General features: G+C 47.7%; 1 protein-coding gene across 1 annotated transcript in view; it reads right to left on the bottom strand.

Moving 5' to 3' along the window:
* cuedc1 (CUE domain containing 1) overlaps positions 1–17,211 on the bottom strand; it is a 92,675-nt gene extending 75,464 nt beyond the window's left edge. The window contains exon 1 of the mRNA XM_033045619.1: positions 16,986–17,211. The gene's annotated coding sequence lies outside the window, so the exon portion shown is untranslated. The remainder of the gene's footprint in view (positions 1–16,985) is intronic.
* Positions 17,212–20,311: the final 3,100 nt, after the last annotated feature.

The following is a 20,311-nucleotide window of genomic DNA, read 5'->3' as shown; positions in this document are numbered from 1 at the left end:
TCTGAAAGATGTGCGTGTTTATAGGTTAAGTGGCCCCTCTGTAAACTTTGTATGGAGTGACTGAGAAAGTGGGATAACGTCGAACTAGTGTGAACATTATCGATTGATGGTCGGCACGGACTCGGTGGGCCGAGGGGCCTGTTTCCGTGCTGTAACTCAAAACTAAAACTAAATTCCAACTCGGGATCTGAACACATTGTGGTTGCAGTGAACCACTGATGCCTTCTGAACGTCTTTGAAGGAATATCAAACATGAGGGGCAAGGCAATTTTTTTTAGATTAAAAAAAATCTGTTGGGTTTTTTAAATGGAAATCACTGGATATTTCCCTGAGGATTAAGTGTTGTTTTCACATCATAGCTGAGGTCAAGGGGGCAATGTTACAGAAAATTCACATCAAAACAGACAGATTTGTATCCAGATTAAGGGTAAAAAGGCCAAATGTTAGCAGCCAAGTTGTTCCAAAATAATAATTACAAACAACACAGAAACTTTAGACCAGACTTTATAAATACAGCGTGGAAACAGGCATTTTGTCCCACCGAGTCCGTGCCGACCAGCAATCCCTGCACACTAACACTACCCTACACACACTGGGGACAATTTTACATTTACACAAAGCCAATTAACCTACAGACCTGCACATCTTTGGAGTGTGGGAGGAAATTGTAGATCTCGGCGAGAACCCACGTAGGTCACGGGGAGAACGTACAAACTCCGTGCAGTCAGGAACGACCCCGGGTCTCTGGTGCTGTAAGGCAGTCGTTCTACTGCTGCACCACCGTGGAGATATAGTGCGGAAACAGGCCCTTTGGCCCACCGGGTTCGTGCCGACCAGCGATCACCCCGTACACTAGCACTACCCTACACACTAGGGACAATTTACAATTTTACACAAGGACACAAAAGTGCAAGAGTAACTCAGCAGGTCAGGCAGCATCCCTGGAGAACATGGATAGGTGATGGTACTTCAGGGACCAAACAGCCACACACAGGCCGGCACGGTGACGCAACGGTAGATCTCCTGCCTCACAGCGCCAGAGATCCGGGTTCGATCTCGACTACGGGTGCTGTCTCTATGGAGTTTGTACGTTCTCCCTGTGACCTGCATGGGTTTTTCTCCGAGATCTTCGGTTTCCTCCCACACTCCAAAGACGTACAGGTTTGTAGGTTAATGGGCTTGGGATAAATGTAAAATTGTCCCTGGTGTGTGTGCGTAGGGTAGTGTTAGTGTGAGGGGATCGCTGGTCGGCGCGGACTCGGTGGGCTGAAGGGCCTGTTTCTGCGCTGTATCTCCAAACCAAACTAAACTTGGTGCCAATCGCAATCTGTGCTCGCTAATCATTTGTGGTTTGTGGGAAAGCAAATGTCTGCACTTAAATCAGGAAACTCTATAAGGAATGAGCTACCCCGACTGCAGGATTCTCAGTGAGCTTTTGATTTATCCTGCACACTTCAGCTTGCAGGGACTATAAACCGTTCCGCACTGCAGCTATATCTTGATATAGTGCGTCAGCAGACTCACTTATTTTAATAATTTCCCCACATTTTTCATTCCTAGGATATTAGGGAATGAATTGACATTTTTTATTTGCTATGCAGCAAGGAACCAGGCCCTACGACACACAAGTACATTTATAGTGGAGATAGACACAAAATGCTGTAGTAGCTCAGCGGGACTTTTTCCATTGAGAATAGGGAAGATTCAAACAAGAGGACATGATTTGAGAATTAAGTAACAAAAGTTTAGGGGTAACATGAGGGGGAACTTCTTTACTCAGAGAGTGGTAGCTGTGTGGAATGAGCTCCCAGTGGAAGTGGTGGAGGCAGGTTCGATTTTATCATTTAAAAATAAATTGGATAGATATATGGACGGGAAAGGAATGGAGGGTTATGGTCTGAGTGCAGGTAGATGGGACTAGGTGAGAGTAAGTGTTCGGCACGGACTAGAAGGGCCGAGATGGCCTGTTTCCGTGCTGTAATTGTTATATGGTTATATGGTATATGGGACATGCAGCATCTTAGTTTAGTTTAGTTTAGTGTAGAGATACAGCACGGAAACAGGCCCTTCGGCCCACTTAGTCCGCGCGATCCCCCCCCTTCCCATATTAACACTATCCTACACACTACTGACAATTTTTACATTCACCAAGCTAATTTACCTACGTACCTGCACGTCTTCGGCCCTAAACATTGCCTATTTCCTTCGCTCCATAGACCGTACCCGCTGAGTTTCTCCAGCAATTTTGTCTACCTTCGATTTTCCAGCCTCTGCAGTTCCTTCTTGAACATTATAGCCTAAAACGAGTGTGGGAGGAAACCGGAGCACCCGGGGTAAACCCACGCAGGTCACGGGGAGAACGTGCAAACTCCACACTGACTGCACCCGTACTGTGGGCTGAGCCCGGGTCTCTGGCGCCGTGAGGCAACAACTCTACCGCTGCGCCACCTTGCCGCCCTTGGTCTTAACTTAACCAGGACGTGGTCTGAGACAAACACAGCTGCATCTAGTCATGTCTCACCGCACAGCTGCCCGGCCTGTCTATGCTTCCACACAGGACTGATTCATGCGGTGAAATCCCCGAGTTTTGGAGCAAAGGGGCAGTGAGCCCGTCAACAATACTTCCAGCGCGGTTTAAATCCAGCTAATGCTATGAACCAGCTTCCTCCTGTGCTAATATTTCTCAGAATGCCATCATGTGCATTCAAATGATTAGTTCCAAATGTCAATTGCAGTGAAATGGAAAAAAACATGCAGCAGCACGAAGGCCAAGAGAGATAGGGCACAGAAACATCGGCCCACTGAGTCCACGCTGACCATCGATCACTCGCTCACACACTAGTTCGATGTCATCCCACTTTCTCGTCCGCTCCCTACACACTAGGGGTTATTTACAGAAGCTAATTAACCTACAAACCCGCACATCGCAGAGATGTGGAAAACCACAGGAGACCCATGCAGGTCACAGGGAGAACGTGCAAACTCCGCACAGACAGCACCCGAGGTCAGGATCAAACCCGGGTCTCTGGTGCTGTGCGGCAGCAGCTCCACCCGCTGCAAAATGAAAACTTTAAACATCAACTGGCCTTCTCTTTTTAATTTAGTTTAGAGATACAGCATGGTAACAGGCCCTTCGGCCCACCAAGTCCGGGCCGACCAACGATCCCCGCACACCAACACCATCCCACACACACTGGGGACAATTTACAATTTTACCAAGCCAATCAGCCTACAAACCAGTACAACTTTGGAGTGTAGGGCACCCGGAGAAAAGCCACGCGGTCGTGGGGAGAACGTACAAGCTGCGTACAGACAGCACCTGTAGTCAAGATGCTGTCTTGACTAGCAGCTTTAATAGCCCTGTCCCACAGTACAAGTTCATTCCAAGAGCTCTCCCGAGTTTAAAGAAAAGTCAAACTCATGGTAAGCACGGAGAATGAACGTAGCGGGTACGTCGGAGCTCGGGGACGTCTCTTAGCGCTAATGGCAGGTAGCTTTAGAAGACTCGCTAACGGCAGGTAAGCTCGGGAAGACTCGTGAAGATTTTTCAACGTGATGAAAAATGTCCACGAGAGCCCCGAGTACCGACGAGTGGCCATTACCGTAAATCTCCGAGTTCGAAGCAGGGCAAACTCGGGAGAACTCTTGGAATGAACTCGTACCGTGGGACAGGGGTTTCAGGCAGCAACTCTACCGCTGCGCCGCCGTGCTACTCAATCTTTCAGTTTGAAGAAGAGTTCCGACCCGAAATGTCACCTATTCATTTATTTTCTTCAGAGATGCTGCCTGACCCACTGTTACTCCAGCATTTTGTGTCGTAACTAGATTATTATTTGGATGTTAAAGCATTTTTTTATTATTATTATCTGTTGATGGGGCATACACCACAACCTCCAACTGAACTACAAATTACAAACTGCCTGGGTTGCACTAGGAACTGTGTTTTGTTTTTTGCACTATATATATATATATATTTTTTTTTTTTATTGAACTTTTTGTAATGTTAGTTTATGATATTATCTACTAAGTGCTGTGTTTACAAACCTGTTGTGCTGCTTCAAGTAAGAATTTATTTAATTGTTCCATCTCAGTACATGTGACAATAAAACACTCTTGAATCTCTCGTCTCTCGAATCATAGGTTTATGAAACACCCTTATTGTTTCAGAGATTAGCTTCGTTTTTTAAAATCCAGTTATCTAATTACATGTAATTAAATTCCCCGGGGTCACAGTGGCGCATTGGTAGAGTTGCTGCCTTACAGTGCCTGACTACGGGTGCTGTCTGTGAGGGGAGTTTGTACGTTCTCCCTGTGACCTCGTGGGTTATCTCAGGGTTCCCCGGTTCCCCCCCACACTCCAAAGATGTGCGGTCTGTGGGTTAATGGTCCCTAGTGTGTAGAATAGGGCTAGTGTACGGGATGATCACCATGGACTCGGTGGGCCGAAGGGCCTGTTTCCGTGCTGTATCTCCAAACTAAACTAATGTATGGGGGGCCTGGTCGGCACGGACTCGATGGGCCGAAGGGCCTGTTTCCACGCTGTATCTCTAAACTAAACTAAGCTGCCGGAGTGGGATTTGAACTCACGTCTCTGCATCAATGGCACAGAACTCTTGCTCCCCATCCAACAACCTAGCCACTATGCCACACCACACAAGTCAACAATCAGCTTTACTCTGCTTGGGAAACCTTCTGTGGAGATTTTAAACATTATCATTTGTTTCAAAACAGGTGGGAAGCTTGGAGGGGGTGAGACGTTGCCTAGAACAGCCCTGGGTTACAGCAGGAGCCAAACTAAGCAAACACCAGCCATATTATTGATGTTATTCAATAGAGAGCAGCTACATCAAACATTAACATTGCTTCAAGTCAGCTCTAGACAGGAATAGAAGGCAGACCTGTTCCAAAGTAGACAAAGGCAAATGTTGAGTTGATATTTCTTGCCTTTCATAAAGCACATACAGTCATACAGTGTGGAAACAGGCCCTTCGGCCCATCTTGCCCATACCAACCAAGATGTCCCACCTACACTAGTCCCACCTGCCTGCATTTGGCCCATATCCATCTAAACCTGTCCTCTCCATGTACCTGTTTAATTGTTTCTTCAACCTTACAATAGTCTCAGCCTGAACTACCTCCTCTGGCAGCTTGTTCCATACACCCACCGCCTCTGTGTGAAAACGTTTCCCCTCAGGTTCCTATTAAATCTTTTCCCTCTCACTTTAAACCTATGTCCTCTTGTTGTTGACTCCTCTACTCTGTGCAAGAGACTCTATGAGTTTACCAGATCAATTCCTCTCATGATTTTGTACACCTCTATAAGATCACCCCTCATCCTCCTGCACTCCAAGGAACAGAGCCCTAGCCTGCTCAACCTCTCCCTGCAGCTCAGGGCCCAGAGTCCTGGCAACATCCTCGTAAATCATGTCTGCACTCTTTCGAGCTAGACGACATCTTTCCTATAACATGGTGCCCAACACTGAACACACTGAAACAATGAACTTCCAAACAGTATGGAGCCTTAAAGTTCTAGAATGTGTTGTTCATTTTTTCTTTTCTTTTTTATTTTTCTATGGATGTATGAAAACTTAATTATTTATTTTATGTAAAGCGCTTTGGTTTCAACGCGAGTTGATTTAAACGTGCTATATAAATAAAGTTTACTTACTTACGTAAAGGCAACAGGAGATGGGCGGTACAGCGCCGGAGATCCAGGTTCTATCCTGACCTCGGGTGCTGCCTGTGTGCGGAGTTTGCACGTTCTCCCTGTGACCGCGTGAGTTTCTCCCACATCCCTACATTGTAGGTTAAATGACTCTCTGTAAATTGCCCCCCATGTGTAGGGAATAGATGAGAAAGTGGGATAACATGGAACTAATGTGATCGAGTGATCAATGGTCGGCGTGGACTCGGTGGGCCAGAGTAGTTTAAGGCCTGCTTCAAAGAACTGGCCACCAGACAACACTTTTTACTGCCACTCTCGTCCTGATTAATTCTAGACCAGCAGGAATTGATATCTAGTAAAGCAGTAATTTACCACTTCAGTCTAATGGGCAACATGGTGGCGCAGCGGTAGAGTTGCTGGCTCACAGCGCCAGAAATCCAGGTTCGATCCTGACTACGGGTGCTGTCTGTACGGAGTTTGTACGTTCTCCCCGTGACCGTGTGGGTTTTCTCCGGGAGCTCCGGTTTCCTCCCACACTCCAAAAAACGTACAGGTTTGTAGGCTAATTGACCGGTAAAATTGTAAATTGTCCCCAGTGTGTGTAGGATAGTGTTAGTGTGCGGGGATCGCTGGTCGGCGTGGACTTAGTGGACCAAAGGGCCTGTTGTCGCGCTGTATCTCTAAACTAAACTAAACACATACATTAACTCAAATGCGATTGTGCCCAGATTTAATCCAGGAACACACAGTGTAATTTGACAATTTCATAAGGAGTAGAATTAGGCCATTCGGCCCATCAAGTCTACTCCACCATTCAATCATGGCTGATCTATCTCTTCCTCCTAACCCCATCCTCTTGCCTTCTCCCCATAACCCCCGACACCTGTACTGATCAAGAACCCATCTATGCCTTAAAGGGTCTCGACCCGAAACGTCGCCTAATCCTTCTCTCCATAGATGCTGCCTCACCCGCTGAGTTTCGCCAGCATTTTTGTCTACCTTCGATTTTTCAGCATCGGCAGTTCTTTCTGAAACATTATGCCTTAAAAATATCCACTGACTTGGCCTCCATAGCCTTCTGTGGCAAAGAATTCCACAGATTCACCAATCTCCGACTAAAGAAATTCCTCCTCATCTCCATATTAAAGATTCATCCTTTTATACTGTGGCTGTGCCCACTAGTTCTAGACTCTCCCGCTAGTGGAAACATCCTCTCCACATCCACTCTATCCAAGCCTGTCACTATCCGGTAAAGTTTCTATGCGGTTCATAGAAACATAGAAAATAGGTGCAGGAGTAGGTCATTCGGCCCTTCGAGCCTGCACCGCCATTCAATGCGATCATGGTTGATCATCTAACTCAGTATCCCGTACCTGCCTTCTCTCCATACCCCCTGATCCCTTTTGCCACAAGGGCCACATCTAACTCCCTCTTAAATATAGCCAATGAACTGGCCTCAACTACCTTCTGTGGCAGAGAATTCCACAGATTCACCACTCTCTGTGTGAAAAATGTTTTTCTCATCTCGGTCCGAAAAGACTTTCCCCTTATCCTTAAACTGTGACCCCTTGTTCTGGACTTCCCCAACATCGGGAACAATCTTCCTGCATCTAACCTGTCCAACCCCTTAAGAATGTTGTAAGTATGTAAGGGTTTCCCCCTCATCCTTCTAAACTCCAGCCAGTACAGGCCCAGTGCTCCTCATATGCTAACCCACTCACTCATTCCTGGGACGTTCTCGTAATTCTCCTCTGGGCCCTCTCCAGAGCCAGCATATCCTTCCTCAAGACAGCCTCCTCATTTAGGTCCCTGTGTTGTCTAGGAATGGACTCACTATTGTCCGTCCACCACAGGTTTAACTCCATGAAAGGGGCATCTGCACTGACTTTGAGGGGTAGTCACATCGCATGATCAATGCAGGCCCTACTAATTCATTCAAGCTAAGAACTAAATTCCTTCGACCGCTGCGCAATCCGAGGAATGCGAAACAGGAAGTCTTCCCTGATCCTTTTACTAATCCACTCAAACAGCAAAGGCCTGAAATTTTACTTCTGTAGAGGCGAGAAGAGAAAAATAAAACAAAATATAAAGCCCTAGGACTGTCAACAGCACTCAGCGATCTGGAGCGATGAGGAATGGTGAAAGTATACTGTGATTTAGTGAACTCATTCAGCTTTCATCTCCATCTGTGTCCACTTAGACAAAGGTTTAGTTTGAAGAAGGGTCTCGACCCGAAACGTCACCCATTCCTTCTCTCCAGAGATGCTGCAAGTCCCGCTGAGGGTTACTCCAGCCTTTTGTGTCTATCAAAGGTTTAGTTTAGTTTAGTTTAGAGATACAGCGCGGAATCAGGCCCTTCGGCCCACCGAGTATGCGCTGGCCTGCGATCCCCGCACATTAACACTATCCTACACACACTAGGGACAATTTACAATTCTTACCAAAGTCGATTTACCCCAGGTGGTGCAGCGGTAGAGTTGCTGCCTCACAGCGCCAGAGACCAGGGTTCGATCCTGCCTATGGGTGCTGTCTGTGTGGAGTTTGAACGTTTTTACCGTGACCACGTGGGTATTCCCCGGGTGCTCCGGGGTTCTATCTCTGTTTCCTCCTCCGCTCCCAAGATGTACAGATTGTAGGTTGGATGGACACAAAATGCTGGGGTAACTCAGTAGGACAGGCAGGCAGCTTCTCTGGACAGAAGGAATGGGTGACGTTTCCAGAAGGGTCTCGACCCGGAACCTCACCCAGTCACAGAGGGCCAATTAGTCTTGGAAGAGATGTGGGGGGGAACCAGAAAAGAAATAGGTGAAGAAAGGTCTCACCCCGAAACGTCACCTATTCCTTTACTCCAGAGATGCTGCCTGTCCTGCTGAGTTACTCTTGCATTTTGTGTCTATCTCCAGAATATAAAGAGCATCTGCAGTTCCTTCCTGCACACTATAACACTATAATTAGCTTTCCATCAAAGGGAACAGAGGAACCTCTGATAACTGTGCGCTGGAGAAGTCCATTGTTGTACTAACACTGACCAGTTAACTAGGGATTTTTTTCCCCTCACAGACCCCTGACTGGATTAAACAGTCCTTGGTAGCAGCAGTGTTCACTCCTATATTCTTAGATCCTTTTAACAGGAAATATATACAATTAATGGCTTGGCCCTTACCAGCATTGACGGACAGAGGGATCGTGAGGTCCAAGTTCATAGCTCATTGAACGTGGCAATGCAAGTAGATGGAGTGGTAAAGAAGGCATATGGTGTGCTTGCCTTCATAGGTCAAGGCTTTGAGTATAAAGGGCCTGTCCCATTTGGCGATTTTTTTCGGCGACTGCCAGCGTCATTGACTGACATATCAGGGTTGCCGAAAAGGTTTCGAACATTTCAAAATCCAGCGGCGACAAAAACAATGCTGCGACACTCGAGGAGACACCGCACGTCAATACGTTGTCACGCCACATCACATCACTTGAAACATACAAGATTGTTAAGGGTTTGGACACCCTAGAGGCAGGAAACATGTTCCCGATGTTGGGGGAGTCCAGAACCAGGGGCCACAGTATAAGAATAAGGGGGAAGCCATTTAGAACGGAGATGAGGAAACACTTTTTCCTCACAGAGAGTGGTGAGTCTGTGGAATTCTCTGCATCAGAGGGCGGTGGAGGCAGGTTCTCTGGATGCTTTCAAGATAGAGCTAGATAGGGCTCTTAAAGATAACGGAGTCAGGGGATATGGGGAGAAGGCAGGAACGGGGTACTGATTGGGGATGATCAGCCATGATCACAATGAATGGCGGTGCTGGCTCAATGGGCCGAATGGCCTACTCCTGCACCTGTTGTCTGTTGTCTATTATCACGCTGCGACTTTTTCGGTGACCTGATACGTCAGTCAATGATGCCGGCAGTCGCCGAAGAAAATCGCAAAGTGAGACAGTCCCTTAAGGGTCAGGTAGACCCTCACAGCGCCAGAGACACGGGTTTGATCATGACTGGGTGCTGTCTGTACAGAGTTTGCACGTTCTCCCCGTGGTCTATCTTCGGTCTAAACCAGCATCTGCAGTTCCTTCCTACACAAGAGGAAGTGGGAGACCAGTCCGAATATCAGTTCCTCCAAACAGACCCGCCATTAATCCAAAGAATAATATCGCTGGGTGAGACAGCGTGGGAGGATATAATGAAGCTCATTGTCCCCAGGAAGGGAAACAAGCAGAGTGGGAGGCACTGCAAGCTCAGAGGACTTCCAAAGAAAATGATGGCTATTCCTGAAGCAGTCGCAGAACTCTGTGGCACAGAATCTCAACCGAGATACCGTGTTTACATTGAACTTAACATCAAGAGGAGCAAGATGTTTGAAAAAGCACACCTCCAGATTCAGGGTCAGTTTCTTCCCAGCTGTTATCAGGCAACTGAACCATCCTACCATCGACTAGAGAGCGGTCCTGAGCTACAATCTGTCTCATTGGAGACCCTCAGACTATCTTCAATCAGATTTTATCTTGCACTAAACGTTATTCCCTTTATCCTGCATCTGCACTGGGATCGGCTTGATGGTAATCATGTATTGTCTTTCCACTGACTGGTAAGCGGGAAACAAAAAAGCTTTTCACTGTACCTCGGTACACGTGACAATAAACCAAATAACAAAATTTAAACTAAAGTAAAGATACAGCATTGAAACTTTCTGCCATTCGGCCCATCGAGTCCACGCCGACCATCGATCACATTAGTTCCACGTTATCCCACTTTCTCATCCACTCCAGGGGCGACTTGCGGCCAATTAGCTGACAAATCCACACGTCTTTGGGATGTGGGATGAAACTGGAGGAAACCCATGAGGGTCACAGGGAGGACATGGAAACTCCACACAGGCAGCACCCGAGGTGAGGATTGAACCCGGATCTCAGGCGCAGTGAGGCAGCGTCTGTACCAGTTGTGCCACTGTGCTGCCCTCACCCCTATTTGCTAAAGGAACAAATCAGAGATAATGTTTGGGGCAACATGAGTGAAATGTTTGCACGGCAGCGCAGCAGTAGTGAATGGGTGATCACTGGGCAGCACGGACTTGATGGGCCAAAGGGCCCATTTCCACTCTGTATCTCTAAGCTACTGAAGTGCAGTGAAGCTCTTTGTTTTTCATACTATCTAAACAGATCCGATCAGATTATACACAAAATGCAATCAAGTTCACCTTAAGTACAATAGGAAGAGCAAAGGGGAAGATACAGAGTGCAGAATATAGTTCTCAGCATTGTAGCGCACCAGTTCCAGGGACAGTCCAATGTCCACAATGGGGTCGAGGTGAATATATTAGGATGGATGGCTGTATGGGAGGCAGGGATGCGCAGCGGGTAGATCTGCTGCCTCACTGTGCTGGAGACCAGGGTTCGATCCTGAACACGGGTGCTGTCAATGGGAAGTTTGCACGTTCTATATATGGCCTCCTACACGTGCGGGTGTGCAGGTTTATTGCCCTTTGTAAATTGCCCCCTGGTGTGTAGTGAGTGGATGTGAGAGTGGGATAACGTGGAACTAGTGACTGATGTTCACAGTGGCGGTGGAGCCCCGTGGGACCGAGCCCGCGGCCATCAGTGCCTGGGTCTGCCGATCCCGCGGCTGGCGCCTGTGTCGGCGCCACGGTGGCATCCAGAGAGGGCGCGGCGGCGTTAGCAGAGAGGTCGGCGCGGCGGTCGATGATGGCGCCGACCGACGGACGGACCACGTGGAAGTGAGGTCGCCGCTGCCGGGGGAAGGAACAAAGGGGGACCTGGCGTGGGGGGGATTTGCAACTTTGTAAACACCTAGTTGAATACGTTGGCGATGCAAGCAAATAATTTCACTGTGGCTTGACACATGTGACATTAAAGTATTGAAGCTTTACAAGAACACTGTGACATTGTGGCTATCATTCCTGGGCCAACAATCCCAAGGCAGACCAATGGCCCAAAGCCCTATTTACACCCTCGCATCGCCGGACCCAGGTTCAATCCTGACTATGGGTGCTGTTTGGACAGAGTCTGTACAATCTCCCTACTATATATTAGTGTTTTAGACAATAGACAATAGGTGCAGGAGTAGGCCATTTAGCCCTTCGAGCCAGCACCGCCATTCAATGTGATCATGGCTGATCATCCACAATCAGTACCCCGTTCCTGCCTTCTCCCCATATCCCCTGACTCCGCTATTTTTAAGAGCCCTATCTAGCTCTCTCTTGAAAGCATCCAGAGAACCTGTCTCCACCGCCCTCTGAGGCAGAGAATTCCACAGACTCACCACTCTCTGTGAGAAAAAGTGTTTCCTCGTCTCCGTTCTAAATGGCTTCCTCCTTATTCTTAAACTGTGTGTGGCCCCTGGTTCTGAACTCCCCCAACATCGGGAACTTTTATCCTTTTATTTAAAGGATTGTGTTAAAAACGTTTAATTTCTCTTTGGTTTGCTCTAGAGTTGGAGATTCAGGACATCGTCCCAATAAACGTCGAGAGCCGAGAAGATAGTTGGGCTGTGAAACTTGTTAATTTTCTCTCGATGATACAGTTCTTGCAGGCAGAAAGATATCAACAGATTGTTGCAAAGCCGACACACCAAAGTAGGAAAGTTGTATTTGGCCAAATTTCGGTTCGATCCTGACCTCGGGTGCTGTCTCTGAAGTTTGTACGTACTCCCCGTGACCACGTGGGTTTCCTCCGGATTCTCCGGTTTCCTCCCACATCCCAAAGTCGTGCAGGTAGGTCAGTTGGCCGTCGGTAAAAATTACCCCGTGGTAGGGAGTGGAGTGTATTGGAAAGTGGGATAACATAGAACCAGCGTGGACACAAGCAACTGCAGATGCTGATTTACAAAATCCTGTACGTTGTATCTGTACACTGTGGGCGGCTCGATTGTAATGATGTATAGACTTTCCACTGACTGGTTAGCACGCATCAAAAGATTTTCACTGTACCTCGGTACACGTGGCAATAAACTAAACTAAAAAGCCAAAAAGTGCCAGACCTATTCTGCGGGTCAGGCAGCACCTCTGGAGACCGTGGATAGGTGATGTTCCGGGTCGGGACCCTTCTTCGGGTAAAAATTGCCCCCTGGTGTGTAGGGAGTGGATGAGAATGTGGGATAACATGGAACTAGTGTGTACGGGGCGATCGCTGGTCGGAGTGGACTCCGTAGGCCTGTTTCCATGCTGTATTTCTAAGCTAAACAAATCAGGGCACTGCACACGTTGGTAGTGTATGTAGCTGGTGTGACGGCATCTTAGATCTTTGACTTAAGCCATATCAGAAAGCACGTTTAGTGCAACAGTTGGATATCTTGGGAACAGAGACATTGCAACAGTCTCCTCTTATTCTGAGAAAACAAGGGCCATGCTGACAAGGCCACAAGAAACTGCTGAGAATTGTGGACGCAGCCCAGACCATCACACAACGAACCTCCCTTCCATCGACTCCATTTACACCTCACGCTGCCTCGGCAAGGCCAGCAGCAGCATAATCAAGGGCCAGTCTCACCCCTGACGGCCACTCCCTCTTCTCCCCTCTCCCATCAGGCAAGAGGTACAGGAGCGTGAAAACGCACACCTCCAGATTCAGGGACAGTTTCCTCCCAGCTGTTATCAGGCAACTGAATCATCCTACCACCAATTGGAAAATGGTCCTGAACTACTATCTACCTCAGTGGAGACCGTCGGACTATCTTTGATCGGACTTTACTTTGCACTAAACGTTATTCCCTTTATCATGTATCTGTACACTGTGGACGGCTCGATTGTAATCATGTGTTGTCTTTCCGCTGACTAGTTAGCACGCAACAAAAACTTTTCACTGTACCTCGGTACACGTGACAATAAACTAAACTTCAAACTTCTGGTGGTGAGGACCAAAAGACAGAGACCTAGTGTTCCGTTGCCATGGCTCCTGTTGTTCACCTAAAGAGATGCAGTGATGCCTCAGAAGGCTGTGGAGGCCAATGGATATTTTTAAGGCAAAACTCATCGGAATGGGCAGCACGGTGGCGCAGCAGTAGAGTTGCTGCCTCACAGGGCCAGAGACCCGGGTTCGATCCTGACCTCGGGAGCTGTCAGTACGGGGTTTGCACATTCTCCCCGTGACCGCGTGGGTTTTTTCCGGGTGCTCCGGTTTCCTCCCACAGTCCCAAAAACGTACAGGTTTGTAGGTTAATTGGCTCCTAGTGCGTAGGATAGAACTAGTGATTGCAGCTTGGTGGTCAGCGTTTGGGGCCCCATAACTGAGAAAGGATGTGCTGGCGTTGGAGAGGGTCCAGAGGAGGTTTACAAGAATGATTGGGTTAACATATGATGAGCGTTTGACGGCACTGGGCCTGTACTCGCTGGAGTTTAGAGGGATGAAGGGTGAACCTCATTGAAACTTACCGAATAGCGAAAAGCCTGGATAGAGTGGATATGAAGAGGATGTTTCCACTAGTGGGAGAGTCTGGTACCAGAGGGCACAGCCTCAGAATAAAAGGACATACATTTAGGAAGATGAGGAGGAATTTCTTTAGTCAGAGGATGCGGAGCCTGTGGAATTCATTGCCACAGACGGCTGTGGAGGCCATTAATGGATATCTATATGGCACAGATTGATAGAATCCTGATTAGTACGGGTGTGAGGGATTTTGGGGAGAAGGCAGGAGAATGGGGTTGAGAGGGGAAAGATGATTGAATAGCAGAGAAGACTTGATGGGCCGAATAGCCTAATTCTGCTGCAGTAACGTAGGAACATATGAACTTATTACTCGGTGGGTCGTTGGGTCCGTTTCCACGCTGTATCTCTAAACTAAATTTAATGTCCCGGAGCTATGAAATAGGACCGCAGAAATGCAAAATCTTCTTTCCTCCAGGCACCAAGAAAGTCCGAATGGGAATGGTCTCGGAGAGAGGGGAAGGGAACAAGAGATAAATGGTACTTTGTGTACGCAGAACACAGTAGTTTAGTGTAGTGTTACAGCGCAGGAACAGGCCCTTCGGCCCACTGAGTTCGTGCTGACCAGTGATCAATCCGTACACTAGCAGTATTCTACACACCAGGGACAATTTACAATTGTCATTGAAGCCAATTAACCTACAAACCTGTTTGTCTTTGGGGTGTGGGAGGAACCTGGAGCACCCGGGGAAAACACACGCAGTCAAGGGGAGAACGTACAAATTCTGTACAGACAGCACCCTTAGTCAGGATCGAACCCAGGTCTCTGGCACTTTGAGGCAGCAACTCTACCGCTGCGCCACCGTGCCTCACTTGTGCATTTACCGATCTATTCCTCTCATCATCTTATACATTTCTATAAGATCACCCCTCAACCTTATCCCCAGTTGCTTCTTTCGAACAAATAAAGACATGTCCCAGTTATGTATGTCCGATCCAAATTAAAAATCTGGTCAATCTTGGGATCCCAGGCTCCATTTTACTCACAACGACATCTCACTGTCCAGGCCATGGGAGGGTCTCGGGAAGTGCAACTTCAATCCCTCCTCCCCCACCCCGATTGCAAAGTTTGCTATAAACTTCCCCAACACAACACAGGCAGGTTGGGAGCTGAAGGATGTCGGAATGAGCTGCAGATGCTGGTTTAAACCGAAGATAGATGCAAAAAGCTGGAGTAACTCAGACAGCATCTCTGGAGAGAAGGAATGGGTGATGTTTCAGGTCGAGACCCTTCGACAGCAACATCCCCCCCTCTAAACCTATCATATCCCTGTATCTGCCTCAACTACCTCCTCCATCAGCTTGTACAATATACCCATCATCCTTAGTTGAGGTAGTCGAGGCAGGTACTATCACAATGTTTAAGAAACAATTAGACTGGTACAGGCATAGGATAGGTTTAGAGAGAGGGTGCTCCTGAAGAAGGGTCTCGACCCAAAACGTCACCTATTTCAGAGATGCTACCTGACCCGCCAAGTTACTCCAGCTTCTTAGGTAGACAAAATTGCTGGAGAAACTCAGCGGGTACGGCAGCATCTATGGAGCGAAGGAAATAGGCAACATTTCGGCACGAAACGTTGCCTATTTCCTTTGATTCATAGATGCTGCTGCACCCGCTGAGTTTCTCCAGCAATTTTGTCTACCTTCGATTTTCCAGCATCTGCAGTTCCTTCTTCAACATACATACTCCAGCTTCTTGGCGTCTATCTGCAGGGTGCAGGCAAGGCACTGGGCCCGACACTGCCTCCTGGAAGCATGCAGTGGGGAATGGTTGGACGGGGAAGTCACTGGGGACTGGGGCCACTGCAAGGTATGTTATGCCTGACAGTGGGGGAAGGGATTCCACACGTCTGTCTGTTTCACATATGCTTCTCTTCCAGGGATACCAGAAACACGAGGGGGAACACGCCGGGGTTTCTAGGGGAGGGTGGACACGACACACAGAGAGGGTCCGGCAAGCAGCAAGGAGGTAAAGAAGAGGAATCATTTTCCAAACGCAAAACAAATTCCCGGCACTGTGTCAGGAGGCAGGGGAGCCAGGAAGTTTAATTTTAGACAGGCTTTCAAATTCCTCTGTACACTGACACACTCACGCTCTCTCTCCCTCTCTCACAAAAACAGTACGTTGCACGCACCATCACAGTCACACACACACAGTCATGCATGCAGTCACGCACGAACAGTCACACATACACAGTCACGCCAACACAGTCACAGACACTCACGCACACAGTCACACAATCACGCAGTCACACACACACAGTCACACACACACACAAGTACACACAGTCACACACACACAGTCACACACACACACAAGTACACACAGTCGTGCACAGTCACACACACACACAGTCACACACAGTCACACGCACACAGTCAATCACACACAGTCACGCACACACAAGTACACAGTTACACACACAGTCACATATACTCAGTTACAGTCACACACACTCTCCCTCTCTCACACGCACACAAGTCAAAGAGCTTTTCTTTTTGCGAGCCCAATGCTCCCAGTGCATTAAAATCAGTGAAACCCGCCCCCAGATGGAAATGAATGCGAGAGAAGAAATGCAGGTTTTTGCTGGAGAAGCTTCTTCCCCACACAAGGTGTGTGTGTGTGTGTGTCTGGTTTCAGGCCGGCTCATTGTGGCTGACGGTTCTCACACACACACACACACACAGCTTGCATGCAGCCGGGAGAGGGGGCGGTGGGGGACGGGACAAAGCGGCGACTGAGTCCCCTCTCCCCTCCCCTCCTCATTCCTCCTCCTCCTCTTCTCTCCCCCCTCTTTCTTCCCTCCCCCCCTCTCCCATCCCCTCTTCCCCCCCCCCTCTCCCCTCTGTCCCACAGTCCCGGGCCGCAGCCGCCGAAGCCCCGCTCTCACACTCACCGTCTCACAGGCGCTCCGGGGCAAGTCTGTCGACCAGACGCTCTCCTGCCCTGTGTGTGCGTCTCTGTCTCTGCCTCTGTGCCTCTGTGTGTCTCCCCTCTGTCTCCCTCTCCCTCTCCGCCGTCGAGGGTCAACAGATGGAAATGGACTCGAAGCTATTGCAGCTTCCTGCAGGAATCCGAGTGAAATGCAGCCACTGTGTTCTCTGCAGCAGGAGGGGGCCGGCAGGGTGACGCTCTCCCCCTCGCCCATCACTTATTTATTTATTTTACCCCAAATAAACTTTATTATGATTTTTTTTTTTTTTTTTTAAACATATAAACCCAGAGAAAAACTGTGCAAAAACTCTTCATGCATTCGATAGTGTTACCACTCAGTAGTGTCTGCACCAGGGTGCACCCTGCACACTATCGAATGCATGAAGAGTTTTTGCACAGTTTTTCTCTGGGTTTATACGTTTTAAAAATTAAAAAAAGTTGAATAAAGTTAATTTTGGGTAAAATAAAGGGGGCCACAGCTGGTGGTGTTGCTGCCTCACAGCGCCAGAGACCCGGGTTCGATCCTGACCACGGGCGCTGTCGGTGCGGAATTTGTCCGTGTTCCCCGGGACCACGTGGGTTTTCTCCAGGTGCCCCGGTTTCCTACCACGCTCCAAAGACATGCAGGATTCTGTAAATTCAAGTCAAGTCACATTTATTTCTATAGCACATTTAAAAAACACCTCTCGCTGGCCAAAGTGCTTTACATTGCTATAAGAATAGTATAACAAACAACAGAGGTTCATAGATTAACAACAGAGGTTCATAGATTAAATACAAACATCACTACACACATATAGCCCTCGCTCAGAGGACGTCAAGAAAGGCTTTTGGAGTACAGATGAGTTTTTAGTCTCGACTTAAAGGAGTCGATGGAGGGGGCAGTTCTGATGGGAAGAGGGATGCTGTTCCACATTCTAGGAGCTTCAACCGCAAAGGCGCTGGTCACCCCTGAGCTTATGCCTAGACCGTCCCTTGTGTTCCTAGTGTGTAGAATAGTGCTAGTGTATACACCCATTTGTTCCATACACCCACCTCCCTCTGAGTGAAAACTGAGTTGCCCCTCAGTTTCCTTTTTCACCTTTCCCCTCTCACCTTGAACCCAGGTCCTCTGGATTTTGGAGGCACGAGGAACTGCAGATGCTGGTTTCCCCCCCAAAAAAGACACAAAGTGCTGGAGTAACTCATCGGGTCAGGCAACATCTCTGGAGGACATGGAGAGGTGATTTTTTGGGTCTGGACCCTTCTTCAAACAGAACCTGTGGAGATGGGAGAACCTTCTAGAAGGACAACTATAGGCACTCCACCAATCAGGCCTTTACGGTAGAGTAGCCAGATGAACCCTTCTTTAAACAGAACCTTTTTCCCAGAAAGGGAAAATCAAATACTGGAGAGCGTAGCTACAGTGCATTCAGAAAGTATTCAGACCCCTTCACTTTTTCCACATTTTGTTACGTTACAGCCTTATTCTAAAATGGATTAAATTATTATTTTTTTAATCATCAATCTACGCACAATACCCCATTAAAAAAAAGCTAAAACAGGTGTTTAGAAAGTAATTAAAAAGAAATAACAGAAATATCACATTTACATAAGTATTCAGACCCTTTACTCAGTACTTTGTTGAGGTCCCTTTGGCAGCGATTACAGCCTCGTCTTCTTGGGTTTGACGCTACAAGCTTGGCACACCTGTATTTGGTAATTTCTTCTATTCCTCTCAAGCTCTGTCAGGTTGGACAAGGAGCATCGATGCACAGCTATTGTCTTGGCTGTGTGCTTAGGGTCAGGGTCCTATTGGAAGGTGAACCTCTGCCCAAGACTGAGGTCCTGAACGCTCTGGAGCAGGTTTTCATCAATGATCGCTCTGTACTTTGCTCCGCTCATCTTTCCCTCGATCCTGACTAGTCTCCCAGTTCCTGCCGCTGAAAAACATCCCCACAGCATGATGCTGCCACCACCATGCTTCACCATAGGTATGGTATTGGCAAGGTGATGAGCGGTGGGTGGTTTCCTTCAGACGTGACGCTTGGCATTCACGCAGATATAGTTGTCCATCTAGAAGGTTCTCCCATCTCCACAGAGGAACTCTGGAGCTTTATCAGAGTGACCATCAGGTTCTTGGTCACCTCCCCGACCAAGGCCCTTCTCCCCCGATTGCTCAGTTTGGCCGGGCGGCCAGCTCTATGAAGAGTCCTGGTGGTTCCAAAGTTCTTCCATTTAAGAATGACGGAGGCCACTGTGCTTTTCGGGACCTGCAATTCTCCAGAAATTGTTTTATACCCTTCCCCAGATCTGTGTCTCAACACAATCCTGTCTCGGAAGTCTACAGACAATTCCTTTGTCTTCATGGCTTGGTTTTTGCTCTGACACGCACTGTCAACTGTGGGATCTTATATAGACAGGTGTGTGCCTTTCCAAATCATGTCCAATCAATTTAATTTACCACTGGTTGACTCCAATCAAGTTGTAGAAAATCTCAAGGATAATCAATAGAAACAGGATGAACCTAAGCCCAATTTTGAGTGTCATAGCAAAGGGTCTGAATACTTATGTAAATGTGATATTTCAGTTATTGCTTTTTAATTACAGCAAAAATTTCTGAACACCTGTTTTTGTTACTTCATTCTGGTGTATTGTGTGTAGATTGATGATAAAAAAAATGAATTTCATCCATTTTAAAATAAGGCTGTAACGTAACAAAATGTGGAAAAACTGAAGGGGTCTGAATACTTTCTGAATGCAGTGTGTAAGGTGAGATGGGCAGAGTTTAAAGGAGATGTGTGGAGCAGATTTTTTTTAACCTGTCGTGTCTTTTAAATGCTGTTACGGTACATGCCTCAACTACCTACTCTGAGGAAACAGAGTTGGCCCTCAGGTTCCTAGTAAATCTTTCCCGACTAACCATAAACCCATGTCCTCTGATTCATGATTCTCCTACTAGGGAAAAGACCCGATCTATTCCTCTCATGATTTTATACACCTCTATAATACACCTCCTGCTCTCCAAGGAATAGCGTGCAGTATAGCTCAGTATAGTATTATCGTATCTGTTTGGATAGCATGCAAAACTAAGGTTTTTGCTGTACCTCGGTACAAGTGACAATGATAAACCTACACCTAAAAACACTTAGATAGACAAAAATGCTGGAGAAACTCCGCGGGTGCAGCAGCAACTATGGAGAAAGGAAATAGGCAACGTGTCGGCATGAAATGTTGCCTATTTTCCGTCGCTCCATAGATGCTGCTGCACCCGCTGAATTTCTCCAGCATTTTTGTCTACCTACGATT

Source organism: Amblyraja radiata, chromosome 28 (genome assembly GCF_010909765.2).
Source record: "Amblyraja radiata isolate CabotCenter1 chromosome 28, sAmbRad1.1.pri, whole genome shotgun sequence".
Taxonomy (NCBI): Eukaryota; Metazoa; Chordata; class Chondrichthyes; order Rajiformes; family Rajidae; genus Amblyraja; species Amblyraja radiata.
Note: the sequence above shows the minus strand (reverse complement) of the source record. Positions and strands in the feature narration are given on the sequence as shown.